This window comes from Phoca vitulina, unplaced genomic scaffold, assembly GCF_004348235.1.
Source record: "Phoca vitulina isolate PV1807 unplaced genomic scaffold, GSC_HSeal_1.0 scaffold71, whole genome shotgun sequence".
In the NCBI taxonomy this organism is placed as follows: Eukaryota; Metazoa; Chordata; class Mammalia; order Carnivora; family Phocidae; genus Phoca; species Phoca vitulina.
In genome coordinates, this window is record NW_022589774.1 from 1,740,534 (window position 1) to 1,753,524 (window position 12,991).

Here is a 12,991-nt window from a genome sequence, read left to right on the forward strand (position 1 = left end):
CCCACTGGCCCACTCTGGCTTCCCTTTGGGGCTCCTCCCCCAGCGCCTCCTGGCTGCAAGCTCCGTCCTAGCAGAAGGCCCTTCTTCCTTGGCCTGGGTTTCACCTTCTTGTATCAGGTGGCAGACCAGCTGGTTCCAGGCCTGAAGCAGGTCTTTTGGCTCCTCCCAGAAACCAACCAACTTCGGAGCAGGAAATCCTGCCCCTCCCCAAAGAGTGGGAAACCGCAGGGAAAGAGAGAGATGAAACAGAAGGGAAGGCAGAGGAGGAGGGAAAGGGAGAAAAGAAGCAAAAGGAAACAGGAGATCAATAAAAAGAAGTCAAATTTGGTTGAAAGCTCAAGGTAAGACTTTTTAAAATCACATTATATATAATAGCATCACTATTTGTGTCGGGGCCTAGTACATAGTAGGTCCTCAGAAAACCGCTATTGAAATAATGCATCTATTGGAATAAACTGGAGGTCTGGGCTGAAGAGAGATTTCAATGTCAAATGCTGGTCCAAAAAAAAAAAAAAAATGCCCAATGAGATTTGCAACGTGTAGGAGGGAAGATATGATAAGACGCAGATGGAATGAGACGTCTGTTACTGGCACCGGGAGCATTCTGATCATTTTGGGACAGAAAGTTAAGTTGGAACAAAAAGTTGCAAAAATAGTTCTAAAAGGTCTGCCTGTTCTTTTAAAATCGTACAGAGATTGCAGGTCGTAAGCATTTTTTTTAAAAATTGCCTCTAAACCGATGACAGAGCACAAACACCAGGCTGTATCTCAGGAATTGCTGAGAACCCTGATATCTGCATACTGCAGCCAATCATCAGCCCCTTCAATATTATTAATATTGAAACCCGGAGCCTCGAGGAAGGCTCTGTTTTATCGCGAGAAGTCTTGTTCAATGGACCAAGGGAGGCCGAAAGGTGTCGATCAAAATTCTTCATGTGCTGTTCGCCTATTCCTTAGCCCCAGTCCAGCCTGACTGCTCAGGATACTGACCCTCCGAGCCTTAAAAGGGCCTGTTCAGGGAAAATTCAAAGGCACTTCTTTCAGGTCAGTTAGAGAAACCCGACAGGAACAGAAAATGCCATTCCCCACCCCCACCATTTACCCAAACCCTCACTTGCCATCGATAGACAGTACCATCCGGAAGGTTGTCCTTTGCCGATCCAGTCACTCAGAGGGATTAAAATAGTTGGACTCATGCTTTGGAAAGCGACTATACATGACGATGATGTGTTTTCACAACAGCTGGCTTTTAAGAGCCCCGGCTCCCCCAACTTTTCCAACAGTGCGTAACAATTCAGAAGGACACATTTGAAGTTTTTTTGGGTTTTGTGTGTGTGTGTATGTTTAGTGCCAGCATTTCTCTTTGGGGTTTGTGTGAGTAAATCAGTCAGAAGCTGAAAGGGTGGGAGGTTGGAGGAGGTAAGGAGCAATGAAAGAATCTCACTTCTGCCTGCTTGCCAAGGTTGGAAAGGAATTGCCTTTCTCTCTTCATGATATATGAAAATATCATATGATATGAAAAATAGATGATATGAAAGTAAAATCCCCAAATCCTACCTCACTCTTTATACTAGTATCAGTACAGCTAAAAGCTCCCTCCATCCAATTTCTGAGCTGGAATAAGTCTTAAAGGTAATCTAATTTAATTCCTCTTGTTTGCCAGGTGAGGGGATCAGAGCCAAGACAGGGAAAGGGCCTTGCCCAAGGTCACATATATGTTAGTGGTGGAGAGGAGATTGGAATTCATTTCTCCTGGTCCCACCTAAGGGCCCTCCAAAAAACCACCCAGACTTTACAGGAAGGTGCCCCAGACACCCAAGAACTCATAAACACTGCATCTGCTGATTAAAAAAATATTCAGTTCAAAGATGCTCAAGTAATCTTTGCCTGGCAGAAATGGAAAGAAGGAAAGATTTTCCTAATAGTTAAGATTTTCCAGAATCTGTTTTATAACTGTTAGGGGATGAGAGAGAGAGAGAGAGTAGAAAGATTTAAGGCAGGTTTGTCAGAAGACAACTAGAATATTTTAAATTCCTGTCACTGACCCAGCATTTTGCATACTTTATATCTTTATGGAATCTTGTAGTATCCTCATTTTACATTAACATTTTTTAAATTGGCTCAAATTCACAGAGGGAATAGGATATTATTATTTCTGCATCTCTCATCAGTCAGCCGAGGATCATGCTCTGGACTAATGTAGATATTTATAGTTCGGTGACCATTACATGGTTACTCGGGCCACTCCCCAGTGTGGACCCTTGCTCCAGCCATTTCAATCTACTTGAGGTTCCTCTGACATGTCGTGCTATTTCTAGACTCCTTGCCTGAACACACACAGTTCCCTCTATTTGGGATGCCCCTCCCCCATCTTCTTCATCTCCGTAACTTGTATTTATCCTTCAAAACTTAGCTTCAGGGCCACTTCCTCCCAGAAGCCTTTCCCACCATCCTGGACTGATTTGGACACCCTACTCTGTATTCCCACAGCACCCTTTGTACACCCCTATTAGAGCATACTATTACAGTATTGTGAGTTTTGATTTACTTGCCTACCTTCCTTATAATTAACTGTAATTTCTTCGAAGGAAGATACCAAATATTGCTCAAATTTTATATTCTGGCACCTAGCACAGTCTGGGCATATGTTAGTGCTCGATAAATGTTTGGGGGGAAAAATGGATGAATGAACAAATGAAATATTTCCCCTCATTTACTTCCATTAAAATGATTTGATAAACGTCTCATTTCCATGCGACTGACTCTCAAATAACTTGGGGGAAATAGATGTCACTATTATAAGCTTCCCATCACGTCAAGCCTGACCAGCTACTCAAAAGAGCTATCTAGGGTTAAACGTGGCAGTTGAACAAACGTTGATTTCTGCTTCCTGACAAAACGCACTGATCATAGTAGAAGACTTTACATGCTATAAACCACAAGGACAAAGAGAACTGGAATAGAAACAACGACAGAGGAGAGATGTCAACGCCCTTTGGAAGATGAAAAGTGGATGGATGAGTGATAAGTGACTTAGCAAAGTGGAGACTGCTGAAGCCCAAGGGCCCATGATGGGAAGCCCACAAGAGGCCAAAGAACACAGGAGAGTGTCAGGGATCAGGGCATCAGGCATCTCAGTACACAGCCCGAGAGATTGGGGGGGGGGGCGGGGCGGGGATAGGAGACACTCCAGATTCCCTCTCTTGTCCCCCAGTGAAAAAGGGAAGTTGTCCCAGGCTCAGGGACACTGGGCACAGAGCTAGAAACAGAGGGATTAGAGAAAGATTCAGTACTGAAAGATGGGATTCCCCAGCCCCTTATCCTGGCTCAGCTCCTGGACCAGGAACAGTGCAGCTTATCCTCCTCTCCATTCACCCTACTCAAGCCGGCACAAGGGCAGAAGAATCCAAGATGCCTCCTTGTAGAAAGTGCCCAACCAAAACAAGGAAGACAATAGATACTGACATTTGGGGGTCCCTCAGCGAAACTACCAAGCACTCTCTGGATTGATTATCCTGCAGTAGAATCCAGCAACTGGCAAGGCAGGCCCTCACACCCAAAGCTTCCAACAGCCAAGGAATGGACTCCAAGGATCACCAAGCACAGAATGAAAGCCTCTGGCATTGAAGATGGAGACTCCAACACAGGTAATCCAGAGAGCAGAGGAAATCACTAACAACAAAAGCCATGGCAACATTAAAATCTCCCCAGAGATAAGGAAAGACAGTGCATCCATGAATAAAGATCAGGAAGCCACTGTTTAAAAAATACTAGAGAGCAAGAAAGAGCTTTTTTTTTTTATTTTAGGATTTAGTTATTAATTTTAGAGAGAGTGGGAGGGGAGGGTTAGGGAAGAGGGAGAGAATCTCAAGCAGACTCCGTGCTGAGTGGGGAGCCCCACGCGGGGCTCGATCCCACAATCCTGAGATCATGACCTGAGCAAAAACCAAGAGTAGGACACTTTGACCAACTGTGCCATCCAGGTGTCCCGAGAAAGAGCTTTTTAAAATAAAAATACAAGTAGGGGCGCCTGGGTGGCTCAGTTGTTAAGCGTCTGCCTTTGGCTTGGGTCGTGATCCCAGGGTCCTGGGATTGAGCCACACATCAGATTCCTTGCTCAGGGGGCAGGCTGCTTCTCCCTCTCCCGCTCCCCCTGCTTGTGTTCTCTCTCTCTGTCAGATAACTAGATCAAATTTTAAAAAAAAAATACAAATAGAAATTTTAAAATTAGATTTTATTTATTTATTTATTTGACAGAGAGAGACACAGCGAGAGAGGGAACAGAAGCAGGGGGAGTGGGAGAGGGAGAAGCAGGCTTCCTGCCGAGCAGGGAGCCCGACGCGGGGCTCGATCCCAGGACCCTGGGATCATGACCTGAGCTGAAGGCAGTCGCTTAACCAACTGAGCCACCCAGGTGCCCCAAATAAAATCTTAAAAAAAAAAAAAAAAAAAAGAAGCACTGGAAGATAAAATTGACAGAATCTTCCGGGAAGTAGGACAAAAAGGGAAAGAGATGAAAGATAGGACAAAAACAGTAAGAAACCTACAGGATCCGTCCAGGATCTCCGACATCTTCTAATAAGAATTCCAAGAAGAGAACAAGAGAAGGTGGAAGGGAATATATTAATCAAAAAGATAATTTCTCCAAAATTTCCCATGATGAAAGATTTGAATTTCCACATTGAAAAGATCCTCTGGGTGCCCAAAACAATGAATGGGAAAAAAAAAAAAAAAACCTCTCTGCAAAGTTCATTATTAGAAATGTTAGAACCGCAGGAATAAAGGGATCCCCAAAGTTCTAAAGAGAAGAAAAACAGTTCACAAAGCAAGGATTAGGAATCCACTTGATCTTAACCAAAAGAATTAGGAATCCAGAGAGCAATTGGACTTCTCAGTGACACCACCAGAGCTAAAAACTGAAAGGCGGTACAGCCGAGTCTTCCAATTCCAAGAGAAAATCACCTTCAGTCTAGAAATCCTTACGCAGACAACTGAGTGGAGGGGAATATAAACTAAAGACAAGCAGACAGAGCTGCCTCACTGGGGTTCACCTGGCCAAGGTTTGATGGATTCATGCCACATAAGATGTTTAATGTGAAATATCACTCCCGCATCCAAGGTGTCAAAAACATTTCCCTACCATTCATAAGGAAGTGAGCCAAGAGAGAAAAAAGGCTGAGTTCCCAGGTGGACGGCAAAGGGAATGTCCCAGAAAATAGTCTATCAAGCTCCCAGTCCAGACTGGAAGAGAACGACTTGGGGATCCAGGAGGGATGTCTCCAAAGAAAAAAATTAGATAGATTCTCCGATGAAATTGACCAATTTATTTGAGTTGTATAGCTCTTACCAGAGGGTTTGGAGAATATGGATGACTCAGTAAGCAAACAAAAATGAGGCGATTGTTAACTCCCTGGAGGGAAGGAGAGAGCCGAAGGAAAGAAATGTGTGCTGTAAACAATTGGTCATAATAATATAAACACAGTTGATATAATTAAAAATTGTGCTATAATGGTATTAGGAATCTACAAGGAAGGAAATGAGAGCCTGCGAGCATTATAAGAAAAAGCAAAGTCCTAATATTCCTTAGTAGGCAATCAAATACATAATTTCTAAAATTGCAAAATCAAGAAACAGCAATAAAAGGATATTGTTTAAAAATATGGAGTTGATTCCCAGAGGGGGGAAAAAATAAGATTGCTTTTGAATGAGACTAGGGCACAGGGAGGGGAGGAACAAAGATTGCTGTTATTCATTATAACCCGTTTGGTGCCATGTGACTTTTTAAACCCTCCTCTTGTATTATATTAATAAACATAAAAATTATTTAAAAAGAAAATAAGAAAGAAAATGGCTCAGTCCTAACAGCGGTCTCCCTCGGATTACATTCTAGCTAGCAGTCAACATGTTAATGCCTGGAGCCATTAAATTAAGTCTCTGAACAAGCTATAGTTAAAGTATTTACCTAATTACCCAGAGCAGCTCACCAGTCTCTCCACATTCACTTCAGCAAAGTCTGGGGAGCTTTGTAAAAATACAGATGCCTAGGTCCTGCCCTTGCCAGTTCTGATTCCACCCGCCTTGAGGGGGCCTGGAAATCTGCCCTTAGTTCCCCCAGATGATTCAGTTGCACAGCAAAGGTTCAGGAACCACTGGACTGGAGCCGAAATTGTGAGTGCGTCTAGGGAGGGGTGAGGGGGGCGGGATATGTGGTGTGTGTGTGTGTGTGTGTGTGTGTGTGACTGTTTCTGTGTATATGTCAGTGTATTATGAGTCTATCTTCCTCCCTCCCTCCCTCTTTCATTCCCTGTTATCTGAACTTAACCCATAAATATCTCGGGACTGCTAAAAACATTGCCAGAAACGAGTCCCCTTCGCATTTTAAACCCCGCGTTCGGATCTTTCTCTCCCAACCCTGGGGTTCCCTCTGCTGGCAGAAGCCTGTTAAAACTCTTAGCATCCTAAACCTAAAAACTCATTCCATTCCTATGAGGTCATCTCCCCCCCACCCCCCGTGCCCGGGGCGGTTTCCAAGCCCTCGAACTTCCTGAACCCTCCCGGTCAGATAGAAAATGGGAAATTCAACCAACCGGGGAAAGACGTTCTTGCCTTACATGTGTGAATATATAAAGATCAGAAGGGAGCAGGACGAGGCAGACATGACAGGGAGGGTACATATTACAGTTAAGCCTGAGGAAAAGGAGACCTTAAGTTAAGGAATTTTTCTCCCCACCTTCTTCCTCCCGCTCCCGCCAAGAGATAAGGATGAACGGGACCGCCACATCCATCTGCCTCCCAAAACTCAAAGAAAAGGAACACCTTAGGCTGAGGAGCTCACTGAATTTGGAAGTGGAAGACAGGGGTCCACTCTCTGCCCTCACTGTACCTCCTGGAATCCCCTTTTCTGGAGCTGCGTAAATCATACCTGTCTGTGGACTCAGATCTTTCCCACACGCTGAACCTATGCTCAGCCTAACACAGTGTCTGGCACAGAAAAACATGCTCAAAAACATTTGAATGAAAGCTTAACTCCATTGCAATCCTAACAATCGGAACCTTCCTTCAGATCTGCATACTTCTCAAGCTCCTCAAAAGTACTCCCAGGCTCGCACTAAACATTGCATTTCTTCATGTGCCTTTACTCTCCAACCCACAGCATTCTGGCTTTAGCTCCTCAGAACCCTCTGACACAGTCTCCAGGAATTCCTATAAGCAAGACCCAATGTATTCTTGGCACTTTATCATCCTCCTTGACCTCCCAAAGCTTCAAGGCTGTGACTTCTCCCATCTCATTGAGACACCCCCCCCCCAATACCAAGTGATGGCAGCTGTGATATGAGAAATGCCCAGTGTTACCTTGTCCAAGGGAGGGTAGGGAGGGTGATGAACGGTAGAATCTGAAGGAAAAGAATGGAGGTGGGTAGATAAGAAGTCCCTAGGAAAGGATTTCAAAACTTATGAAGAACTTACAAAGCTAAAATAGTGAGTTTGGACTTTATCCTAAGAACAATAAGGAACCACTGAAGAAGAATTAGATGGAGTAGAGGAGCACATCCCTAGGAGATGATGAATAAAAATAGCAAGGTCATTGGAGAACAGTTTGGCAGTTTCTTAAAAAGTTAAACATAAATGTTCCATATGACCCAGCAATGCGCTCCTGGGTATATACCTAAGAGAAATAAAAACATGTCTAGACAAAGACTTCCACACCAATGTTTACAGCAACACTGTTCATAGGGCACATCTGCAGTGTTGGCAATCGTCAGGTGTTAGCAATGGTTATGTTGGATGGTAGGCCCATAAGGCTTTCACTCAATTATTATGCTTTATAAATTATTTATGGTTCATATATTTTTTGCACACACCAAATGTTTCACAACCTTTTTTTTTTTTTTTTTAATGAATGGATTAGAGAAGGTAAGATAGGCAGAAGAATGAGGAGATTCCTAAAGCAGAAAATAACAGTGGCCTGAGTTAGGACAGTCACAGTGAAAGTGAAGATTGGGAGATGGGTCTAGAGATACTTGGGAAGTAGAATTGACTAGACTTGATGAGTAATGGAATTTGGGGATATGAAGAAGGAGGAGTAAAAAAGGAGTTCCAAGGTTCTGGAGTATTCACTGAATGAATGGTGCAGCCATTAATTGAAATAGAAATCCCTAGGAGATGATGAATAAAAATAGCAAGGTCATTGGAGAACAGTTTGGCAGTTTCTTAAAAAGTTAAACACAAATGTTCCATATGACCCAGCAATGCACTCCTGGGTATATACCTAAGAGAAATAAAAACATGTCTAGACAAAGACTTCCACACCAATGTTTACAGCAACACTGTTCATAATAGGCAAAAAGTGGAAATTCCAAATGTCTGTGTATTGGTGAACAGATAAACAAAATATGGTATGTCCATACAATGAACTATGATTTGGCAATGAAAAGGAACAAAGTATTGATACATGCTACGATATGGATGAAGCTCAAAAACATTATGCTAAAGTCAAAGAAGTCAGACACAAAAGATCATATATTATGTGATTCCACTAATATGCAAGACAGAAAGTAAATTATTGGCTGCCTGGGGCTGGGGCTGGGAACAGGGAGTAATTGTAAATGGGTAAGAGGGATCTTTTTGGGGTGAGGGAAATGTCCTAACATTCTCTCATCGTGGTGGTTTCCCAACTTTGCAAATTTATTAAAAACTGTTGAACTGTACACAAGATAATATCCTGGTATATAAATTATACTTCAAAAAAGCTGTTTTTAAAAAATCAGGTCAGTTTCAGCATGTTGAGTTTGAGGTGTTCAGGAGGCATCAAAAAGGCGAGGTTGAGTAAGCAGCTGGTTACGCCACCTGACACTTAGGAGACAATGCTGCACAGGAGATAGACATTTTTAAGTTTCATCAACACAAAGATAGTAATTGGAGCCATTGGAGTGAGGGAAATCCCACAGGGAAGAGAGAGAAGAAAGGAGTGAGAACAGAATCAAGGCCAACTCCAACATTCAAAGAATCCAAAAGGGAAGGAAGCCTATAAAGAACGCTGAGAAGAAGCAGTCAGAGAAGTAGGAAGAAAGCCCAGAGAATATAAATGGACAGAATCCAAGGGAAGAAGATGCTTTGGAGCAGGAAAGAGAGGCTACTGAGAAGTCAGGTAAAGATAAATAGAACCAACCAGTATAAGTCATGATAGAAAAATCTAGCAGGATTGGGGGAGCCCAGTAACACTGTTGAACATAGCTCCAGGAGGCCAGAAGCCTCCAGAGGCTCAGGCGTAGCATGCAGAGGGAGTGAAATGTTGATGGAGGGAGTGAGGCTGGATTGATGAGCCTGAGGAGTGCAGGAGACCCAGAATTTTTGACACAAGGTAAGAGGGAAGACAAAAGGTCAGTAAACAGGCAGAGATCTGGAATAGGGATGGAGACCTCAGGGTGCAGACGTTCCAAGTCTGGAAGTGAATGGCCACAACTACAGATTCCAGCCGTAGATATTCAAAACGCTCAAAGATGCAATTCCTGCTTACTTCTCTAGGCAGATTTCTAACCATGTCACCCCACCCCTTAAATTCAGCGATCCTGCCGTATGGAATTGTTTGCAGTTTCTCAAACATGCCATTCTCTTTCACACCTCCTTCTATTTTCTCACACAGCTTCCTCTGCATGGAATGTTCTACAGACCAGCCCTCCCCTCTCCCACGCACACTCCTGGAACCCAACTCAGTGCTCACTCTTACCTTTCCTCATTTGCCTGGAGCATTCCTGCTCTTGTTTCAATATGGATCAAGGTTAACCTTGCCTCTAGGGCCTCACCTACTTGCCTGTCCCCCACACGGAACAGCCTATTTCCTTCTTTACACCCTGGGGAGGCCAAAGGCAGGCCACCCCAAGATAGGCCACTTTGGCATGAACATTATTTTGAGTTAAAAGCAATCCAAACCCAGCAGATTCAGGAAAAGCTCTTTATCTGCTCCCCACCCCCACCCCAAACTCCTGCTTGTACCAGGAAGAGAGCTATAAAGGAGATTCCTCTTTGCCTTATCTGCATAACAGGGCAATCTTTGTTTTCCAAACATCTCCTTTCACCTTCCTGCTAATGGTCTTTCTCCCCTTTGTATCCTCAGACCACTACCCCTCTCCTTAACTCGTATAAGTCTCATACTGCCTCACTGTCTTTGGAATTTCGTGTCTGTGTGGATTCACTGTATGTCTGAAAGTAAATTTGATTTTCTCCTGTTAATCTGTCTCCTGTTAATCTGTCTCATTCTCCTGTTAATCTATCTCCTGTTAATCTGTCAATTTGATTCTTAGTCCAGCAGAAGGACCTTGAAGGGCAAAGGAAATTCTCCCTCCCCAACAGTTGACGTAGTCAACAGGACACTTTAACTCACTGGATACAGCTCGCCCCAGACACAGGGCTGCTCAACGATCCTGGGACATCTGACATACAGCTGGGAGAAGGTAAGATTTCTTACCGTGTCAGTCTCCCAGAATCTCTATCTGCAGAGTCCGGTGGAGTGAGAGTGGTGAGAGTCCTTTTTCCCTCCTTCGAAATTTAGATTAGCAGGAGAAAATATTTGTGGAACTAGTTCCTTGGGTCTAGCAACTCTGGTTAAATATGCTAGACTACTCTTTGGTTACTGGATCCATTTCTTTCCAGAGATGGTCTTTGTTTTTCTTTGTCTGCATCCTTTGTGTCTTTTGTCATGGAATGGGTTAGGTTGACACTAGGTTGCCCACCAACTTCCCTGCAGTGTAACACACAGTAAAACAGCATACAGTCCCCAACCCTGTGGCACATCCCTCCTAGGTATTAGTGTGGCTCCAAAATGATGTAGGGAACAAAGGCAAAAGAAAAATTAAGTTTCCTTACTACTTACAGCCCATTAACGAGTCCTTCGAACAGGCAGAGTGACCTTCCTCTGGGAGCTCAGCTGCCTCAATGTTGACACTTTGCTAAGGGCAAAAGGAAATCTTAGCCTGACCCCCCAGGATCCTATGAGTCTACTTTAAACATATAGAAATTCCTTTGGAATTTTCATATGTTAACAATCATCCTCTAAGCATATGGCCCACTGATATACATCTGAAGGGTTTCATGACTGAGTTTTTACTAAACAGTAATAAATGACCTTTTCCAAACAATAGCTAGCTCACCTAGGGTCCTGGAAACCTTGTTTTCCAAAACACCTTGGAGGTTTGTGCTGTCCCTAACCCCCTCCCAACTTAAAAGTATCCAATTGGCCACTTTCTCATGACCCCAGTGCAGCTCTTTGTGCCCATGGGTCCTGTCCCTGTGCTTTCATAAAACCACCTTTTTGCACTGAAGACATTCTCAAGAATTCTCTCTTGACTGTTTGCTCTGAACCCCAACATTTCCACATCATTTTGGTGTCCGAACATGTGGCTCCAGTCTTCTCACCTGGACTCCGAGCTTTGGTGCAAACTTGGTGAGTACTTTCTCTTCTCTTTCTTTACCTTCATTTCAAGGGCTTTTTAAGGAGTACGGTCTTATTAGAACACTTTCATGTCAATTGTTCATGCTGTAATCCTCTAGTCTGTGGCTACTCTATGGGGAGGAGAAAGCCTGCATTTTGGCTGGAAGTTATTCCATGGCTGGAATGGTAATAAGACCCAGAAACTTGATGCCCTCTCTTTATTCCTGTACTTATACAAAGCTGTCTGTCTTGGGCATGGGACAGCCACCTAAGTCACCAGGATGGCTGCCAATCTTTTAGACTCCCCTCTGAAGTTCCCCCTCATTGGTCTAATGTGATCCCTTCCACATCTCTGGTCTAGTCACTCCTGGCTGCGAGACCTCCATTCAGAGCTGGCCAAAACCAGTACCTGATTGAATTAAAACCCAAACAGGGACCATTTCCTAGGGAAGTTGGCTGTAAAAGTCTACATGTGTTGGAATGTCACTTAGACCATGATGGACTTCTATCTTTACTGTTTTCCATCAATGTCCTCTACTAACTACTTAAATTACAAATTTGGGTAATTTCCCCTTGTAAAACTTTTCTAATGTTTTCCATGGGTTAAAAACGGTGGGTTCTTCACAGCTAGGCAAGGCACGGTATCTTGGTCCATACACTGGCACCCATTTTGCAGTCTAGAATGCGATGGGGAAGCAGAGGGATGCTAGCATCCGTCCTGCAGGGCCTTTAATGGCAAGACAGTGATCATAATGATTTCATTCGAGGGACACCTCGGGTCACTTTGACACCAGGAACCTCTGACATTATTCTGCGTGGGATGCCACCTGGGAGTGAGGGGTAGGTGGGGATTTTCTTGGTAATGAACCTTCTCTCTTCTTCAGTTCCCAAGGACTCTCCCTCAGAATGCCTTTTAACCCACTGGAAACAATTCAGATTGCAAAATTTAAGAAAGGACTGCTCTCCTGTAATGCTGCATGACCTCAGTAGGATCTATCAGATCTCTTCTGCAGGAAACAGGGCAATGGACAGAGGTACCCTAGGTCCAAGCCTTGATGGCTCTAAATCAGGACCTGGACCTAATAGCCTCTTCCAGAACGTGTTTAGTCAGTAACCAGGTCAGTAAACTCCCTCCTGAAATCTTGGATGATAATTATCTAAATAGGCCTCCTCCTGATAGAACCCAGGTTGCTGGAGGAAACAGGCCACCCCTGATGAAAGAGACACTGACCCTCTCTCACTGTTCCTCCTCCTAATAGATGTGGGGGCTTTTCCCTCATTCATTTCCTGGGTTGATGGCTATTATTGGAGCCAACAGTGGTTAGTCTACCTTGGGATGGGGACATTAAGGAATATTCCCAAGCAGCTGCCAAAACTCCCTTTGCTTCAGGGAAGTGCCCTCTCTTCTCCAGCCCAACATGAACTACATATTTCCACTTTGGTGGGAAAAACACAAAAAAACATGACATCTGCTCATCTGTCAGCTAATGAGGTTTAGAACCAGGAACCCTCTTTCTCTGTCTGGCAGCACCTGGCCTCTTCTGCCTAACCGCCCCCCCCCCC

General features: G+C 44.0%; 1 protein-coding gene across 1 annotated transcript in view; it reads left to right on the forward strand.

Moving 5' to 3' along the window:
* The first annotated feature begins 265 nt into the window (after positions 1-265).
* The window catches only part of HSD11B1 (hydroxysteroid 11-beta dehydrogenase 1), a 62,197-nt gene continuing 49,471 nt past the window's right edge, over positions 266-12,991 (forward strand). The window contains exons 1-2 of the mRNA XM_032393156.1: positions 266-341; positions 10,302-10,451. The gene's annotated coding sequence lies outside the window, so the exon portion shown is untranslated. The remainder of the gene's footprint in view (positions 342-10,301; positions 10,452-12,991) is intronic.